Here is a 21,506-nt window from a genome sequence, read left to right on the forward strand (position 1 = left end):
CCCACTCCACTCACCATGAGATATAAATGTCTCCTTTCTTTTGACCCTGTTCGGCGGTGTTTATCTCGCCCCCGCACCTTCCCGTTCTGTAGATGAGTTCTTAAAAATATTAGTTGCTGAAAATTTGCCTCTATGGGAGGTTAAAATGGCCGCTGTCATTCCCGCTCATTAGGAAAGCAGAGGTGGCCAAAGCAAAGGTGGAAAAGACTAACACGTAGGAATAAAGCATCACAGTATGAATGATCAGGCCATGTTACTTTATTTTAGTTTGGGGGGGGGGGACTTGCCCTTGTTAGTTATAAATTGCACTGCCAGGGGAGGACCCTAATACCAGACCCTCACGGTCCTTTGCAGGCACCTGAGGAGCTCACCCCTCCGTCTGATACAAATATACTCATTGTGCAGGTCCAACTCCAGTACTCAAGGGCCACCAACAGGTCAGGTTTTCAGGATATCCCCGATTCAGCACAGGTGGCTCAATCGAAGACTATCCCTAATACCCAACCTGTTGGTGGCATTGAGGACTGCAGGTTGCCACCCTGCCTTAGTGACCCCCCAGTAAGGGTTACAGGGTTAGGGTTAGGTATAGGTTACAGGGTTAGGGTTAGGTATAGGTTACAGGGTTAGGTATAGGTTACAGGGTTAGATATAGGTTACAGGGTTAGGTATAGGTTACAGGGTTAGGGTTAGGTATAGGTTACAGGGTTAGGGTTAGGTATGGGTTACAGGGTTAGGGTTAGGTATCGGTTACAGGGTTAGGGTTAGGTATAGGTTACAGGGTTAGGGTTAGGTATAGGTTACAGGGTTAGGGTTAGGTATAGGTTATAGGGTTAGGTATAGGTTACAGGGTTAGGTATAGGTTACAGGGTTAGGGTTAGGTATAGGTTACAGGGTTAGGTATAGGTTACAGGGTTAGGTATAGGTTACAGGGTTAGGGTTAGGTATAGGTTACAGGGTTAGGTATAGGTTACAGGGTTAGGTATAGGTTACAGGGTTAGGTATAGGTTACAGGGTTAGGTATAGGTTACAAGGTTAGGTATAGGTTACAGGGTTAGGTATAGGTTACAGGGTTAAGGTTAGGTATAGGTTACAGGGTTAGGTATAGGCTACAGGGTTAGGGTTAGGTATAGGTTACAGGGTTAGGTATAGGTTACAGGGTTAGGGTTAGGGTTAGGTATAGGTTACAGGGTTAGGGTTAGGTATAGGTTACAGGGTTAGGATTAGGTATAGGTTACAGGGTTAGGGTTAGGGTTAGGTATAGGTTACAAGGTTAGGTATAGGTTACAGGGTTAGGTATAGGTTACAGGGTTAGGGTTAGGTATAGGTTACAGGGTTAGGTATAGGTTACAGGGTTAGGGTTAGGTATAGGTTACAGGGTTAGGTATAGGTTACAAGGTTAGGGTTAGGTATAGGTTACAGGGTTAGGGTTAGGTATAGGTTACAGGGTTAGGGTTAGGTATAGGTTACAGGGTTAGGGTTAGGTATAGGTTACAGGGTTAGGGTTAGGTATAGGCTACAGGGTTAGGGTTAGGTATAGGTTACAGGGTTAGGGTTAGGTATGGGTTACAGGGTTAGGGTTAGGTATAGGTTACAGGGTTAGGGTTAGGTATCGGTTACAGGGTTAGGGTTAGGTATAGGTTACAGGTTTAGGGTTAGGTATAGGTTACAGGGTTAGGGTTAGGTATAGGTTACAGGGTTAGGTATAGGTTACAGGGCTAGGGTTAGGTATAGGTTACAGGGTTAGGGTTAGGTATAGGTTACAGGGTTAGGGTTAGGTATAGGTTACAGGGTTAGGGTTAGGGTTAGGTATAGGTTACAGGGTTAGGGTTAGGTATAGGTTACAGGGTTAGGTATAGGTTACAGGGTTAGGGTTAGGTATAGGTTACAGGGTTAGGGTTAGGTATAGGTTACAGGGTTAGGATTAGGTATAAATTACAGGGTTAGGGTTAGGTATAGGTTACAGGGTTAGGTATAGGTTAAAGGGTTAGGGTTAGGTATAGGTTACAGAGTTAGGGTTAGGTATGGGTTACAGGGTTAGGGTTAGGTATAGGTTACAGGGTTAGGGTTAGGTATGGGTTACAGGGTTAGGGTTAGGTATAGGTTACAGGGTTAGGGTTAGGTATCGGTTACAGGGTTAGGGTTAGGTATAGGTTACAGGGTTAGGGTTAGGTATAGGTTACAGGGTTAGGTATAGGTTACAGGGTTAGGGTTAGGTATAGGTTACAGGGTTAGGGTTAGGTATAGGTTACAGGGTTAGGGTTAGGTATAGGTTACAGGGTTAGGGTTAGGTATAGGTTACAGGGTTAGGTATAGGTTACAGGGTTAGGGTTAGGTATAGGTTACAGGGTTAGGGTTAGGTATAGGTTACAGGGTTAGGATTAGGTATAGGTTACAGGGTTAGGGTTAGGGTTAGGTATAGGTTACAGGGTTAGGATTAGGTATAGGTTACAGGGTTAGGGTTAGGTATAGGTTACAGGGTTAGGGTTAGGGTTAAGTATAGGTTACAGGGTTAGGGTTAGGTATAGGTTACAGGGTTAGGGTTAGGTATAGGTTACAGGGTTAGGGTTAGGTATAGGTTACAGGGTTAGGGTTAGGTATAGGTTACAGGGTTAGGGTTAGGGTTAGGTATAGGTTACAGGGTTAGGGTTAGGTATAGGTTACAGGGTTAGGTATAGGTTACAGGGTTAGGGTTAGGTATAGGTTACAGGGTTAGGGTTAAGTATAGGTTACAGGGTTAGGGTTAGTTTTAGGTATAGGTTACAGGGTTAGGATTAGGTATAGGTTACAGGGTTAGGGTTAGGGTTAGGTATAGGTTACAGGGTTAGGGTTAGGGTTAAGTATAGGTTACAGGGTTAGGGTTAGGTATAGGTTACAGGGTTAGGATTAGGTATAGGTTACAGGGTTAGGGTTAGGGTTAGGTATAGGTTACAGGGTTAGGGTTAGGGTTAAGTATAGGTTACAGGGTTAGGCTTCCACATCACTATTCAAGTCACTTTGGAATTATGTAAAGTTTTCCAGCTGCAAAGAACCCCCCCCCCCCCCCCGCCCCCCACCCCCCACACACGGCTTCCCCGGAAAGGAGATCTGTAGTGTTCTTGTGCACAAGTATTGTCTTTTCCTTATTAATACATAATAAAATATTCCCCTCACTCAAAATAATCCCCTCGTTCTCAATGATTTAAATAAATCAGTTGAGTAGTGTTAGACGGTGCTTCCTGCCCCCCCCCCCGCAGCCATTACACCCCCTTTAATGATGGTGTATGTATGAGGTTTCCCCTTTAGGCGTCCGCAGTGTGACCGCGGGAGGCAGATTATTGCCACACATGTACACAAGTGCAGCGTTTATTACTTAGGGGGGCTCGGCAGCTGGAGGGGGAGGGGGGCTGCTACCCTGCTCATCTTATGAGGTCGTTCAGCAGCGGGCGCCCCCCCTTCCCTCCCTATTGTGCATCATATGAATCGGTGCAGCTGGGCCGGGAGAATAGGCACCCTGTTTAGATTTCAGTGAGATCGCCCCGGCGTTGTGTGTGTGCAGCCCCCACCTCTCTCTGCGTTACAGGGGGGACCCCACCTCTCTCTGCGTTACAGGAGGGACCCCACCTCTCTCTGTGTTACAGGGGGGACCCCACCTCTCTCTGCATTACAGGGGGGACCCCACCTCTCTCTGCGTTACAGGAGGGCCCCCACCTCTCTCTGCATTACAGGGGGGACCCCACCTCTCTCTGCGTTACAGGAGGGCCCCCACCTCTCTCTGCGTTACAGGGGGGACCCCACCTCTCTCTGCGTTACAGGGGGGACCCCACCTCTCTCTGCGTTACAGGGGGGACCCCACCTCTCTCTGCGTTACAGGAGGGACCCCGCCTCTCTCTACGTTACAGGGGGGACCCCGCCTCTCTCTGCGTTACAGGAGGGACCCCGCCTCTCTCTGCGTTACAGGGGGGACCCCGCCTCTCTCTGCGTTACAGGGGGGAGCCCACCTCTCTCTGCGTTACAGGAGGGACCCCACCTCTCTCTGTGTTACAGGAGGGACCCCGCCTCTCTCTGCGTTACAGGGGGGACCCCGCCTCTCTCTGCGTTACAGGGGGGACCCCGCCTCTCTCTGCGTTATAGGAGGGACCCCGCCTCTCTCTGCGTTACAGGGGGGACCCCGCCTCTCTCTGCGTTACAGGGGGGACCCCGCCTCTCTCTGCATTACAGGAGGGACCCCACCTCTCTCTGTGTTACAGGGGGACCCCGCCTCTCTCTGTGTTACAGGGGGGACCCCGCCTCTCTCTGCGTTACAGGAGGGACCCCGCCTCTCTCTGCGTTACAGGGGGGACCCCGCCTCTCTCTGCGTTACAGGGGGGACCCCGCCTCTCTCTGCGTTACAGGGGGGACCCCACCTCTCTCTGCGTTACAGGAGGGACCCCGCCTCTCTCTGCGTTACAGGGGGGACCCCGCCTCTCTCTGCGTTACAGGGGGGACCCCACCTCTCTCTGCGTTACAGGAGGGACCCCACCTCTCTCTGCGTTACAGGAGGCACCCCACCTCTCTCTGCGTTACAGGGGGGACCCCAGCTCTCTCTGCGTTACAGGGGGGACCCCAGATCTCTCTGCGTTACAGGGGGGACCCCACCTCTCTCTGCGTTACAGGGGGGACCCCAGCTCTCTCTGCGTTACAGGGGGGACCCCAGCTCTCTCTGCATTACAGGGGGGACCCCAGCTCTTTCTGCGTTACAGGGGGGACCCCAGCTCTCTCTGCGTTACAGAAGGGACCCCACCTCTCTCTGCGTTACAGGAGGGACCCCAGCTCTCTCTGCGTTACAGGGGGGACCCCACCTCTCTCTGCGTTACAGGGGGGACCCACCTCTCTCTGCGTTACAGGGGGGACCCCACCTCTCTCTGCGTTACAGGGGGGACCCCACCTCTCTCTGCATTACAGGGGGGACCCCACCTCTCTCTGCGTTACAGGGGGGACCCCACCTCTCTCTGCGTTACAGGAGGGCCCCCACCTCTCTCTGCGTTACAGGGGGGACCCCACCTCTCTCTGCGTTACAGGGGGGACCCCTTCCACGCACACATACACCCTGTCACTACAGCGCACCGCCCCTCTGTAATAGGATCATTATTATAAGAACCCAGTCAACATGTTCCAGTAGGTGGGGGGGGGCTCGTGGTTAGTGAGAGTGGTATTCATACACCCGGGGGGGCTGTATTATTTATATACACACACACACACACACACACACACACACATACATTTATCTCATGCCTTTCTGCCACCTAAGAGGTTAATCTGTGAGCGATGCCGGTCTCAGCACTTCCTCCCTCACAGCGCGAGCTGCTCAGATCACCGCGCAGTTGCTGACAGTATGCAGAGGTTCTGGCTGCGCAGCACACCGACTGTACAGGAGCAGCACACCGACTGTACAGGAGCAGCACACCGACTGTACAGGAGCAGCACACCGACTGTACAGGAGCAGCACACCGACTGTACCGGAGCAGCACACCGACTGTACAGGAGCAGCACACCGACTGTACAGGAGCAGCACACCGACTGTACAGGAGCAGCACACCGACTGTACAGGAGCAGCACACCGACTGTACAGGAGCAGCACACCGACTGTACAGGAGCAGCACACCGACTGTACAGGAGCAGCACACCGACTGTACAGGAGCAGCACACCGACTGTACAGGAGCAGCACACCGACTGTACAGGAGCAGCACACCGACTGTACAGGAGCAGCACACCGACTGTACAGGAGCAGCACACCGACTGTACAGGAGCAGCACCCTGACTGTACAGGAGCAGCACACCGACTGTACAGGAGCAGCACACCGACTGTACAGGAGCAGCACACCGACTGTACAGGAGCAGCACACCGACTGTACAGGAGCAGCACCCTGACTGTACAGGAGCAGCACACCGACTGTACAGGAGCAGCACACCGACTGTACAGGAGCAGCACACAGACTGTACAGGAGCAGCACACAGACTGTACAGGAGCAGCACACCGACTGTACAGGAGCAGCACACCGACTGTACAGGAGCAGCACACCGACTGTACAGGAGCAGCACACCGACTGTACAGGAGCAGCACACCGACTGTACAGGAGCAGCACACCGACTGTACAGGAGCAGCACACCGACTGTACAGGAGCAGCACCCCGACTGTACAGGAGCAGCACACCGACTGTACAGGAGCAGCACACCGACTGTACAGGAGCAGCACACCGACTGTACAGGAGCAGCACACCGACTGTACAGGAGCAGCACACCGACTGTACAGGAGCAGCACCCTGACTGTACAGGAGCAGCACACCGACTGTACAGGAGCAGCACACCGACTGTACAGGAGCAGCAGCTTCCAGCGCGTGCGTTCGGTGAGTGCAGGTTCCTGTATATTCCCGGCACCCCGTGTTCCCTGTGCTGTGATAACATACACCCCGTGTTCCCTGCGCTGTGATAACATGCACCCCGTGTTCCCTGCGCTGTGATAACATGCACCCGTGTTCCCTGCGCTGTGATAACATGCACCCCGTGTTCCCTGCGCTGTGATAACATGCACCCCGTGTTCCCTGTGCTGTGATAACATACACCCCGTGTTCCCCGTGCTGTGATAACATGCACCCCGTGTTCCCCGTGCTGTGATAACATGCACCCCGTGTTCCCCGTGCTGTGATAACATGCACCCCGTGTTCCCCGTGCTGTGATAACATGCACCCCGTGTTCCCCGTGCTGTGATAACATGCACCCCGTGTTCCCCGTGCTGTGATAACATACACCCCGTGTTCCCCGTGCTGTGATAACATGCACCCCGTGTTCTCTGTGCTGTGATAACATGCACCCCGTGTTCCCCGTGCTGTGATAACATGCACCCCGTGTTCTCTGTGCTGTGATAACATGCACCCCGTGTTCCCCGTGCTGTGATAACATGCACCCCGTGTTCCCTGCGCTGTGATAACATACACCCCGTGTTCCCTGTGCTGTGATAACATACACCCCGTGTTCCCCGTGCTGTGATAACATGCACCCCGTGTTCCCTGTGCTGTGATAACATGCACCCCGTGTTCCCCGTGCTGTGATAACATGCACCCCGTGTTCCCTGTGCTGTGATAACATACACCCCGTGTTCCCCGTGCTGTGATAACATGCACCCCGTGTTCTCTGTGCTGTGATAACATGCACCCCGTGTTCCCTGTGCTGTGATAACATACACCCCGTGTTCCCTGTGCTGTGATAACATGCACCCCGTGTTCCCTGCGCTGTGATAACATACACCCCGTGTTCCCTGTGCTGTGATAACATACACCCCGTGTTCCCTGCGCTGTGATAACATACACCCCGTGTTCCCCGTGCTGTGATAACATGCACCCCGTGTTCCCTGTGCTGTGATAACATGCACCCCGTGTTCTCTGTGCTGTGATAACATGCACCCCGTGTTCCCTGTGCTGTGATAACATGCACCCCGTGTTCCCTGCGCTGTGATAACATACACCCCGTGTTCCCCGTGCTGTGATAACATGCACCCCGTGTTCCCCGTGCTGTGATAACATGCACCCCGTGTTCCCCGTGCTGTGATAACATGCACCCCGTGTTCCCCGTGCTGTGATAACATGCACCCCGTGTTCTCTGTGCTGTGATAACATGCACCCCGTGTTCCCTGCGCTGTGATAACATACACCCCGTGTTCCCTGTGCTGTGATAACATACACCCCGTGTTCCCTGCGCTGTGATAACATGCACCCCGTGTTCCCTGCGCTGTGATAACATGCACCCCGTGTTCCCTGTGCTGGGATAACATACACCCCGTGTTCCCTGTGCTGTGATAACATACACCCCGTGTTCCCCGCGCTGTGATAACATACACCCCGTGTTCCCCGTGCTGTGATAACATGCACCCCGTGTTCCCCGTGCTGTGATAACATGCACCCCGTGTTCCCCGTGCTGTGATAACATGCACCCCGTGTTCTCTGTGCTGTGATAACATGCACCCCGTGTTCCCTGCGCTGTGATAACATACACCCCGTGTTCCCTGTGCTGTGATAACATACACCCCGTGTTCCCTGCGCTGTGATAACATGCACCCCGTGTTCCCTGTGCTGTGATAACATACACCCCGTGTTCCCCGTGCTGTGATAACATGCACCCCGTGTTCCCCGTGCTGTGATAACATGCACCCCGTGTTCCCCGTGCTGTGATAACATGCACCCCGTGTTCCCCGTGCTGTGATAACATGCACCCCGTGTTCTCTGTGCTGTGATAACATGCACCCCGTGTTCCCTGCGCTGTGATAACATACACCCCGTGTTCCCTGTGCTGTGATAACATGCACCCCGTGTTCGCTGTGCTGTGATAACATACACCCCGTGTTCCCTGTGCTGTGATAACATACACCCCGTGTTCCCTGTGCTGTGATAACATGCACCCCGTGTTCCCCGTGCTGTGATAACATGCACCCCGTGTTCCCTGTGCTGGGATAACATGCACCCCGTGTTCCCCGTGCTGTGATAACATGCACCCCGTGTTCCCCGTGCTGTGATAACATGCACCAAGTGTTCCCCGTGCTGTGATAACATGCACCCCGTGTTCCCTGCGCTGTGATAACATACACCCCGTGTTCCCTGTGCTGGGATAACATGCACCACGTGTTCCCTGTGCTGGGATAACATGCACCCCGTGTTCCCTGTGCTGTGATAACATGCACCCCGTGTTCCCTGTGCTGGGATAACATGCACCCCGTGTTCCCTGTGCTGGGATAACATACACCCCGTGTTCCCTGTGCTGTGATAACATGCACCCCGTGTTCCCTGTGCTGTGATAACATGCACCCCGTGTTCCCTGTGCTGGGATAACATACACCCCGTGTTCCCTGTGCTGGGATAACATGCACCCCGTGTTCCCTGTGCTGTGATAACATGCACCCCGTGTTCCCTGTGCTGTGATAACATACACCCCGTGTTCCCTGCGCTGTGATAACATGCACCCCGTGTTCTCTGTGCTGTGATAACATGCACCCCGTGTTCCCTGTGCTGTGATAACATGCACCCTGTGTTCCCTGTGCTGGGATAACATACACCCCGTGTTCCCTGTGCTGTGATAACATGCACCCCGTGTTCCCTGTGCTGGGATAACATACACCCCGTGTTCTCTGTGCTGTGATAACATGCACCCCTTGTTCCCTGTGCTGTGATAACATGCACCCCGTGTTCCCTGTGCTGGGATAACATACACCCCGTGTTCCCTCTGCTGGGATAACATACACCCCGTGTTCCCTGTGCTGGGATAACATGCACCCCGTGTTCTCTGTGCTGTGATAACATGCACCCCGTGTTCTCTGTGCTGTGATAACATGCACCCCTTGTTCCCTGTGCTGTGATAACATGCACCCCGTGTTCCCTGTGCTGGGATAACATACACCCCGTGTTCCCTCTGCTGGGATAACATACACCCCGTGTTCCCTGTGCTGGGATAACATACATGCTGAGAAATACCAACAATAACATGGTTATTATAACATAACAACATCACTTTGTCTTTCTTTTCTAGTAAACCGTTCGTTGTCCTTCTCTGCCCTCTCATTTATATTTATATATACGATATATATATATATAAACACAAGTCATACATCGCATACTACACAGGGGATAGGGATAGGCTTCAGTCACAGATACATTCCAGTATGTTTTTAAGATAAACCCTTTCTTGCTTTATTCATTGTAACATCGCCGGAAGAAGAGATCCGTGTATCTCGAAAGCTCGCACAAATAAAAGCATTTCGTTAGCCACAGAACGGTATCATCTATTTATTTTTGATTATTAAGCTCAGCTAACATGGGACAGATTCCTCTACATATATATATAAATATATATCAAAATTGAATAGACTATATACCGTTCTGTGGGTAGAGGTATCGGTACCGTGTTAGCTGAGCTTTAATAATCAAAAATGAGTAGGCGACACCGCAATCAGACTATATATATATATAATATATATATATATATATAGCGGTATTTCTCTTTGGTATTATGAAATAATGGCAGTGGAATGTTCAATACTTTAAATAAGTGTGTTTAAATATTTGTTTTAAACTGTTAAAGTCTGATGGTAAGCAGATAGTATGAAAGGTTTTTACCATCTTTACCGGTCCCCCCCTGATAAGACAGTCCGCGGCCGGCGCTTACACAGGGGGATTATTCATCCAGACTTTTTCCCTTTTGTTGTTTTTGTGTAAACTTATTATGCCGCCGTCATACGCCGACGCGGTGAGAGCAATATTTACCCGGTACGGTTAGGATTGTCTGGACACGAAGAAAGAAGAAAGTATCTATTTGACACCGGAAGTAAATCGGTGCATCGTAACTGTAAAGCGATTTCATTTTTCTACTGAAGCAAATGCATTTTTTGCCACTTTGTGGCACTGCCACTAATTTCTTCTCTGCCATAGAGGCTCTCGTGGCACTGCCACTAATCTCTGCTCTGCCATAGAGGCTCTCGTGGCACTGCCACTAATTTCTTCTCTGCCATAGAGGCTCTCGTGGCACTGCCACTAATCTCTGCTCTGCCATAGAGGCTCTCGTGGCACTGCCACTAATCTGTGCTCTGCCATAGTGTCTCTCGTGGCACTGCCACTAATATCTGCTCTGCCATAGAGGCTCTCGTGGCACTGCCACTAATCTGTGCTCTGCAATAGAGGCTCTCGTGTCACTGCCACTAATCTGTGCTCTGCCATAGAGGCTCTCGTGGCACTGCCACTAATCTGTGCTCTGCCATAGAGGCTCTCGTGTCACTGCCACTAATCTGTGCTCTGCCATAGAGGCTCTCGTGGCACTGCCACTAATCTGTGCTCTGCCATAGAGGCTCTCGTGGCACTGCCACTAATCTGTGCTCTGCCATAGAGGCTCTCGTGGCACTGCCACTAATCTGTGCTCTGCCATAGAGGCTCTCATGGCACTGCCACTAATCTGTGCTCTGCCATAGAGGCTCTCGTGGCACTGCCACTAATCTGTGCTGCCATAGAGGCTCTCGTGTCACTGCCACTAATCTGTGCTCTGCCATAGAGGCTCTCATGGCACTGCCACTAATCTGTGCTCTGCCATAGAGGCTCTCGTGGCACTGCCACTAATCTGTGCTGCCATAGAGGCTCTCGTGGCACTGCCACTAATCTGTGCTGCCATAGAGGCTCTCGTGGCACTGCCACTAATCTGTGCTCTGCCATAGAGGCTCTCGTAGCACTGCCACTAATCTGTGCTCTGTCATAGAGGCTCTCGTGGCACTGCCACTAATCTGTGCTCTGCCATAGAGGCTCTCGTGGCACTGCTACAGGGATGTATTAAGGACATGGCACACAATGCTGACTGCAGTACAGAGCTGGGTCGGGCGCCTGAGGGGGGTCCTTATTTTACCCATGTGAAGTGTGTAAATAGCTTATCCTAACAGTTTGCTTCAACTTCAGTTCTCAAGGGCCACCAACGGGTCAGGTTTTCAGGATATCCCTGCTTCAGTTTCTGCTTCAGCACAGGTGGCTCAACCAGGCTGTGCTTCAGCACAGGGGGCTCAATCAGTGGCTCAGTCAAAGACTTTGACTGAGCCACTAATTGAGCTACCTGTGCTGAAGCAGGGATATCCTGAAAACCTGACCTGTTGGTGGCCTTTGAGGACTGGAGTTGTTCACCCCTGTACTACCCATTGGGTGCCGGCCTCACTGGCAGTGACGGGGTTACACCAGCTTAGACACACAGGGAAGATACAAGGTGCAGAATGTTTGTAGGAAGCAGAAGTAATGTCTCATTATTACTCCGTCCATCTCTGGGGGAGAGATGTGTATCATTATTACTCCGTCCATCTCTGGAGGAGAGATGTGTCTCATTATTACTCCGTCCATCTCTGGGGGAGAGATGTGTCTCATTATTACTCCGTCCATCTCTGGGGGAGAGGTGTGTATCATTATTACTCCGTCCATCTCTGGGGGAGAGACGTGTCTCATTATTACTCCGTCCATCTCTGGGGGAGAGGTGTGTATCATTATTACTCCGTCCATCTCTGGGGGAGAGACGTGTCTCATTATTACTCCGTCCATCTCTGGGGGAGAGATGAGTATCATTATTACTCCATCCATCTCTGGGGGAGAGATGAGTATCATTATTACTCGTCCATGTCTGGAGGAGAGATGTGTCTCATTATTACTCCGTCCATCTCTGGGGGAGAGGTGTGTATCATTATTACTCGTCCATCTCTGGGGGAGAGGTGTGTATCATTATTACTCCGTCCATCTCTGGGGGAGAGATGTCTCATTATTACTCCGTCCATATCTGGGGGAGAGATGTGTATCATTATTACTCCGTCCATCTCTGGGGGAGAAATGTGTATCATTATTACTCCGTCCATGTCTGGGGGACAGATGTGTATCATTATTACTCGTCCATCTCTGGGGAAGAGATGTGTATCATTATTACTCCGTCCATATCTGGGGGAGAGATGTGTATCATTATTACTCCGTCCATCTCTGGGGGAGAAATGTGTATCATTATTACTCCGTCCATGTCTGGGGGAGAGATGTGTATCATTATTACTCCGTCCATGTCTGGGGGAGAGATGTGTATCATTATTACTCCGTCCATCTCTGGGGGAGAGATGAGTATCATTATTACTCCGTCCATATCTGGGGAAGAGATGTTTCATTATTACTCCGTCCATCTCTGGGGGAGAGGTGTGTATCATTATTACTCGTCCATCTCTGGGGGAGAGATGTGTCTCATTATTACTCCGTCCATCTCTGGGGGAGAGATGTGTATCATTATTACTCCGTCCATCTCTGGGGGAGAGATGTGTATCATTATTACTCCGTCCATCTCTGGGGGAGAGATGTGTATCATTATTACTCCGTCCATCTCTGGGGGAGAGGTGTGTATCATTATTACTCGTCCATCTCTGGGAGAGAAATGTGTATCATTATTACTCCGTCCATCTCTGGGGGAGATATGAGTATCATTATTACTCGTCCATGTCTGGGGGAGAGATGTGTATCATTATTACTCCGTCCATGTCTGGGGGAGAGATGTGTATCATTATTACTCCGTCCATCTCTGGGGGAGAGATGTGTATCATTATTACTCCGTCCATCTCTGGGGGAGAGATGTGTATCATTATTACTCCGTCCATGTCTGGGGGAGAGATGTGTATCATTATTACTCCGTCCATCTCTGGGGGAGAGATGTGTATCATTATTACTCCGTCCATCTCTGGGGGGGAGATGTGTCTCATTATTACTCCGTCCATGTCTGGGGGAGAGATATGTATCATTATTACTCCGTCCATGTCTGGGGGAGAGATGTGTATCATTATTACTCCGTCCATGTCTGGGGGAGAGATGTGTCTCATTATTACTCCGTCCATGTCTGGGGGAGAGATGTGTATCATTATTACTCCGTCCATGTCTGGGGGAGAGATGTGTATCATTATTACTCCGTCCATCTCTGGAGGAGAGATGTGTATCATTATTACTCCGTCCATCTCTGGGGGAGAGATGTGTATCATTATTACTCCGTCCATGTCTGGGGGAGAGATGTGTATCATTATTACTCCGTCCATCTCTGGGGGAGAGATGTGTATCATTATTACTCCGTCCATCTCTGGGGGAGAGATGTGTATCATTATTACTCCGTCCATCTCTGGGGGAGAGATGTGTATCATTATTACTCCGTCCATCTCTGGGGGAGAGGTGTGGTTCATTATTACTCCGTCCATCTCTGTTAGAGACGTGTATCATTATTACTCTGTCCATCTCTGGGGGAGAGATGTGTATCATTATTACTCCATCCATATCTGGGGGAGAGATGTGTATCATTATTACTCCGTCCATCTCTGGGGGAGAGATGTGTCTCATTATTACTCCGTCCATCTCTGGGGGAGAGATGTGTATCATTATTACTCCGTCCATCTCTGGGGGAGAGATGTGTATCATTATTACTCCGTCCATCTCTGGGGGAGAGATGTGTATCATTATTACTCCGTCCATCTCTGGGGGAGAGATGTGTCTCATTATTACTCCGTCCATCTCTGGGGGAGAGATGTGTATCATTATTACTCCGTCCATCTCTGGGGGAGAGATGTGGATGTTGGGGAGAGAGATGTGGATGTTGGGGGGAGAGATATGGGTGCTGGGGGAGAGATGTGGGTGTCGGGGGAGAGATGTGGATGTTGGGGGGAGAGATATGGGTGTTGGGGGGAGAGATATGGGTGCTGGGGGAGAGATATGGGTGCTGGGGGAGAGATATGGGTGCTGGGGGAGAGATATGGGTGCTGGGGGAGAGATATGGGTGCTGGGGGAGAGATATGGGTGCTGGGGGAGAGATATGGGTGCTGGGGGAGAGATATGGGTGCTGGGGGAGAGATATGGGTGCTGGGGGAGAGATATGGGTGCTGGGGGAGAGATATGGGTGCTGGGGGAGAGATGTGGATGCTGGGGGAGAGATATGGGTGCTGGGGGAGAGATATGGGTGCTGGGGGAGAGATATGGGTGCTGGGGGAGAGATATGGGTGCTGGGGGAGAGATGTGGGTTCTGGGGGAGAGATATGGATGTTGGGGGAGAGATATGGGTGCGGGGGGAGAGATATGGGTGCTGGGGGAGAGATGTGGGTGCTGGGGGAGAGATGTGGATGTTGGGGGAGAGATATGGGTGCGGGGGGAGAGATATGGGTGCTGGGGGAGAGATATGGGTGCTGGGGGAGAGATATGAGTGCTGGGGGAGAGATATGGGTGCTGGGGGAGAGATATGAGTGCTGGGGGAGAGATATGGGTGCTGGGGGAGAGATATGAGTGCTGGGGGAGAGATATGGGTGCTGGGGGAGAGATATGAGTGCTGGGGGAGAGATATGGGTGCTGGGGGAGAGATATGGGTGCGGGGGGAGAGATATGGGTGCTGGGGGAGAGATATGGGTGCTGGGGGAGAGATATGGGTGCTGGGGGAGAGATATGGATGTTGGGGGAGAGATATGGGTGCGGGGGGAGAGATATGGGTGCTGGGGGAGAGATATGGGTGCTGGGGGAGAGGTATGGGTGCTGGGGGAGAGATATGAGTGCTGGGGGAGAGATATGGGTGCTGGGGGAGAGATATGGGTACTGGGGGAGAGATATGGGTGCTGGGGGAGAGATATGGGTGCTGGGGGAGAGATATGGGTGCTGGGGGAGAGATATGGGTGCTGGGGGAGAGATATGAGTGCTGGGGGAGAGATATGGGTGCTGGGGGAGAGATATGGGTGCTGGGGGAGAGATATGAGTGCTGGGGGAGAGATATGGGTGCTGCGTCACTTCTCTCTCAGCCTGAGGTCTGCGTTACATAATGGCAGCTATATACAGTTTGAAGATTCAGAACAATACTTCTTCGATAGCAATATGACTGCCATCGCCCCTCATTCAGAGCAGTCACCCCTCTACCGAGCGCTGCATGCCCGGGGGAACGCCCCTTCTTTTCGTTGGCGTGCAGCAGGTGGAAAGCAGGGGGTCTCCGGAGCTGAGCCACGTTCCTTTCAGCTCTGCGGACCCCCTGAGGTACCTCTGTAGGCGCTGCCAGCAGTTCCTGAATCACCTGCGGCAGGCAGCCAATAGGGAGCTGCCACGGGTGACATTGCGGCTTCCTATTGGCCCGCGTGCTGTGGGTGATTTAAAACTCCATTTTCTTTCCCCAGCAGGGGCTGGTAACAGGGGCACATTGGGAGGGAAGTATCTCGGGAAGCAGAGGGTCCCCAGAACTGAGATGAATGCGGATCAGCACCGATGACCCCCGGTTCCTACCTATGATATAACGCGTTTTTTGTAGGTAGAACCACATCTTTAGCCGTAACAAACACATGCGGGGGTATTCAGCCGTGCCTGGTGCCACCTTTTTAAAATTCTATAGTTGCGTTTCCCTCTCAGGAAGATTAAAATGGCCGCTGTGTCCCACACAATAAAGCAGCAATATTACTACTTCCCCTTTTATTTTATTTTATTATTTGTATATGTAAAGCGCCCGGCAATTCTATAGTCTTACATAAACTGGCAATCGTTTGGTGCTCCTGTTATAAATGTGTAACAGTCCGGAGTGTGTGCCTAACATAATGGCTGCTTCAGTCAGTGTAACTCAGCAGCTACAATGTATCCTGATATTACTAAGGTAACATTATTTATTGTTCCAGTTCTCAGCTCAAACGCCTGGGAACATTGGCAACAAATTATCACAAACAGGAAAGTGTTGCAAAGATCTTGCACTGCTGGGGAGGTGGGATAAAGCTGCTGTAGGAATCACGGGATGCTTTAAAACTCAATACAAATGTCATTAAGAGTTGAATAAAATAAATAAAAAACTGTCACTATTATCTAATACTACAGAATGTCTATATATTTTGTTATTTTTTTTAAAATAAATCAGATTTCACACGTGTTGCTGCGTTGCCATGGGAGCCGCTGATGCCAGCTAAAAAACTTTGCAAAAACAAACGTTTATGAGAAAAATGAAACATGAATGTTATGCCTGCATTTTAGTTTGGGGGGGGGAGGGGGGATTGCTGCATTTTAGTTTGGGGGGATTGCTGCATTTTAGTTTGGGGGGATTGCTGCATTTTAGTTGGGGGGGGGATTGCTGCATTTTAGTTTGGGGGGGGGGGGATTGCTGCGTTTTAGTTTTGGGGGGATTGCTGCATCCTAATTCAGGAAGGGGGGTTGGTCAGGACCCTGTGAGGCTGCTGCCTGTGTGAAGCCATGTAGCTTGGCAGGGAGATATTGTGCCTCTGATGGGTGCCAGGCTGGCACTGCCATGGGCTGCTCCTTTACCTGGTTTCACTCTATGACTGATATGGCCAAAAATAGCACCAATTACTCACGCTTTTATCTGGAGGTGTCAGGGATGCGCTTATCCCTCCAGATAAAGGCACAGCGGCATTGTTCTGTTCCAGCCAGTTCTCAGACAGAATGTTCCGGTAATAAGAGTCCTGGTGACGGAGACGCACTGCACTGTGCAGATTCAGCCAGGTGTCCCCGTCCTCCACATGTGGCCGGTCTCTAGGGACATCCTGTAACAGAAAGGTTACACAAGGCACGTTCTACTGAGCCAGGCCTGCACAACTCCAGTCCTCGAGGGCCGCAAACAGGCCAGGGTTTCAGGATATCCCTACTTCAGCACAGCTGGCTCAATTAGTGGCTGAGTCACACTGAGCCACTAATTGAGCAAGCTGTGCTGAAGTAGGGATATCCTGAAAACCAGGCCTGTTTGCGACCCTCGAGGACGGGAGTTACTCCATGTATACCGGAAGGGTTAGCCGGCCGGCCGAGCTGCTGTCACTGCACACGTGTGTTCCAGCACATGCTGCCTCTTCTGGGAGAGGAAGGAAGAGCCCGTTTCCTGCTCCCTGCGTCAGGGATCCCATGCGCAAGGACACAGGAAGGTCGCAGCCACCTGACCGTCACCTCTGCGGTTATGTATCAAAGTGTCCGGCGGCAACATGAGGGCAGAACAGCACCAGATTTATAAAGAAACAAGCACAGCACCCAGCACAGCACTCAGTACTACTCCTAGCACAGCACCCAGCACAGCCCAAGACACTGAACGCAGCACAGCCCTCAGTACTACTCCTAGTACAGCACCCAGCATAGCCCCAGCACCCAGCACAGTGCCCACCACTACTCTTAGCACAGCACCCAGCATAGCCCCATTACTACTCCTAGCTCAACACTCAGTTCTACTCCTAGCATAGCCCCAGCACCCAGCACAGCGCACAGCACATCCCCAGCATCCAGCACCCAGAACAGCACCAAGCACCAAGCACAGCACAAAGCACAGTCCCAGCACCCAGCACATCCCCAGCATCCAGCACCCAGAACAGCACCAAGCACCAAGCACAGCACAAAGCACAGTCCCAGCACCCAGCACATCCCCAGCATCCAGCACCCAGAACAGCACCAAGCACCAAGCACAACACAAAGCACAGTCCCAGCACCCAGCACATCCCCAGCATCCAGTACCCAGAACAGCACCAAGCACCAAGCACAGCACAAAGCACAGTCCCAGCACCCAGCACATCCCCAGCATCCAGCACCCAGAACAGCACCAAGCACCAAGCACAGCACAAAGCACAGTCCCAGCACCCAGCACATCCCCAGCATCCAGCACCCAGAACAGCACCAAGCACCAAGCACAGCACAAAGCACAGTCCCAGCACCCAGCACATCCCCAGCATCCAGCACCCAGAACAGCACCAAGCACCAAGCACAACACAAAGCACAGTCCCAGCACCCAGCACATCCCCAGCATCCAGCACCCAGAACAGCACAAAGCACAGTCCCAGCACCCAGCACATCCCCAGCATCCAGCACCCAGAACAGCCCCAGTACTCAGCACAACACCCAACGCAGGCCCAGCACAGCACAAAGCATCCAGCACAGCCCCAGCACCCAGCATAGGCCCAGCACCCAGCACAGTACCAAGCACAGCAGCCATCACAGCACCCAATACCCAGCACTACTCCTAGCACAGCACCCAGCACCCAGCATAGCCCCAGCACAGCATTCAGTACTACTCATAGCACAGCACCCAACACCCAGCACTATTCCTAGCACAGCACCCAGCACAGCCCCAGTACTCAGCACAACACCCAACGCAGGCCTAGCACAGCACAGCACAGCACAAAGCACCCAGCACAGCCCCAGCACCCAGCACAGCCCCAGCACCCAGCATAGGCCCAGCACCCAGCACAGTACCAAGCACAGCAGCCAGCATAGCACCCAATACCCAGCACTACTCCTAGCACAGCACCCAGCACCCAGCATAGCCCCAGCACAGCATTCAGTACTACTCATAGCACAGCACCCAATACCCAGCACTATTCCTAGCACAGCACCCAGTACAGTGCCCACCACTACCCCTGGCACAGCACCCAGCATAGCCCAGCACAGCACTCAGTAGTACTCCTAGCACAGCACCCACCACACAGAACAGCACCCAACACAAGTACAGCACCCAGCACAGCCCTAGCACCCAGCACAGCCCTAGCACCCAGCACAGCCCTAGAACCCAGCACAGCCAAAGCACCCAGCACAGCCCTAGCACCCAGCACAGCCCTAGAACCCAGCACAGCTCTAGCACCCAGCACAGCCCTAGAACCCAGCGCAGCCCTAGCACCCAGCACAGCCCTAGAACCCAGCACAGCCCCAATACCCAGCACAGCCCTAGCACCCAGCACAGCCCTAGCACCCAGCACAGCCCTAGCACCCAGCACAGCCCTAGCACCCAGCACAGCCCTAGCACCCAGCACAGCCCCAGCACCCAGCACAGCCCTAGCACCCAGCACAGACCTAGCACCCAGCACAGCCCTAGCACCCAGCACAGCCCTAGCACCCAGCACAGCCCTAGCACCCAGCACAGCCCTAGCACCCAACACAGCCCTAGCACCCAGCACAGCCCCAATACCCAGCACAGCCCTAGCACCCAGCACAGCCCTAGCACCCAACACAGCCCTAGCACCCAGCACAGCCAAAGCACCCAGCACAGCCAAAGCACCCAGCACAGCCCTAGAACCCAGCACAGCCAAAGCACCCAGCACAGCCCTAGCACCCAGCACAGCCCTAGCACCCAGCACAGCCCCAGCACCCAGCACAGCCCCAGCACCCAGCACAGCCCTAGCACCCAGCACAGCCCTAGCACCCAGCACAGCCCTAGCACCCAGCACAGCCCTAGCACCCAGCACAGCCCTAGCACCCAGCACAGCCCTAGCACCCAGCACAGCCCTAGCACCCAGCACAGCCAAAGCACCCAGCACAGCCCTAGCACCCAGCACAGCCCTAGCACCCAGCACAGCCCTAGCACCCAGCACAGCCCTAGCACCCAGCACAGCCCCAATACCCAGCACAGCCCTAGCACCCAGCACAGCCCTAGCACCCAGCACAGCCCTAGCACCCAACACAGCCCTAGCACCCAGCACAGCCCTAGCACCCAGCACAGCCCTAGCACCCAGCACAGCCCTAGCACCCAGCACAGCCCCCTACACAGCCCCAGCACAGCACCTAACACCAAGTACTGTACCCAACACAGCCCCATTACTCCACACAGCCCAGTACCCAGCGCAACACCTAACACAGGCCCAGCCAGCACCCAGCACAGCACCCAGCACAGACCCAGTACCCAGCCAGCACCCAGCACAACACCAAGTACCCAGCGCAACACCTAACACAGGCCCAGCAGAGCACCCAGCACAGCACCCAGCACAGCACCCAGCACAGCATCCAGAACAGCACCAAGCACCCAGCATAGCACCCAGCATAGCATCCAGAACAGCACCAAGCACCCAGCATAGCACCCAGCACAACACCAAGCACAGGCCCAGCACAGCACCCAGCATAGCACCCAGCACAGCACCCAGCACAGCACCCAGCAAAGCACCCAGCACCCAGCATAGTACCCAGCACAGGCCCAGCACAGCACCCAGCACCCAGCACAGCACCCAGCACCCAGCACAGCACCCAGCACAGCACCCAGCACAGGCCCAGCACAGCACCCAGCATAGCCCCCAGCACCCAGCATAGCCCCCAGCACCCAGCATAGCACCCAGCACAGCACCCAGCATAGCACCCAGCACAGCACCCAGCATAGCACCCAGCACCCAGCACAGCCCTAGCACCCAGCACAGCCCTAGCACCCAGCACAGCCCTAGCACCCAGCACAGCCCTAGCACCCAGCACAGCCCCAATACCCAGCACAGCCCTAGCACCCAGCACAGCCCTAGCACCCAGCACAGCCCTAGCACCCAACACAGCCCTAGCACCCAGCACAGCCCTAGCACCCAGCACAGCCCTAGCACCCAGCACAGCCCTAGCACCCAGCACAGCCCTAGCACCCAGCACAGCCCCCCTACACAGCCCCAGCACAGCACCCAACACCAAGTACTGTACCCAACACAGCCCCATTACTCCACACAGCCCAGTACCCAGCGCAACACCTAACACAGGCCCAGCCAGCACCCAGCACAGCACCCAGCACAGACCCAGTACCCAGCCAGCACCCAGCACCCAGCACAACACCAAGTACCCAGCGCAACACCTAACACAGGCCCAGCAGAGCACCCAGCACAGCACCCAGCACAGCACCCAGCACAGCATCCAGAACAGCACCAAGCACCCAGCATAGCACCCAGCATAGCATCCAGAACAGCACCAAGCACCCAGCACAACACCAAGCACAGGCCCAGCACAGCACCCAGCATAGCACCCAGCATAGCACCCAGCACCCAGCATAGTACCCAGCACAGGCCCAGCACAGCACCCAGCACCCAGCACAGCACCCAGCACAGGCCCAGCACAGCACCCAGCATAGCCCCCAGCACCCAGCATAGCACCCAGCACAGCACCCAGCATAGCACCCAGCACAGCACCCAGCACCCAGCATAGCACCCAGCATAGCACCCAGCACAGCACCCAGCACCCAGCATAGCACCCAGCACAGCACCCAGCACCCAGGATAGAACCCATATTAGCACCCAGCACAGGCCCAGCACAGC

Source organism: Ascaphus truei, chromosome 8 (genome assembly GCF_040206685.1).
Source record: "Ascaphus truei isolate aAscTru1 chromosome 8, aAscTru1.hap1, whole genome shotgun sequence".
In the NCBI taxonomy this organism is placed as follows: domain Eukaryota; kingdom Metazoa; phylum Chordata; class Amphibia; order Anura; family Ascaphidae; genus Ascaphus; species Ascaphus truei.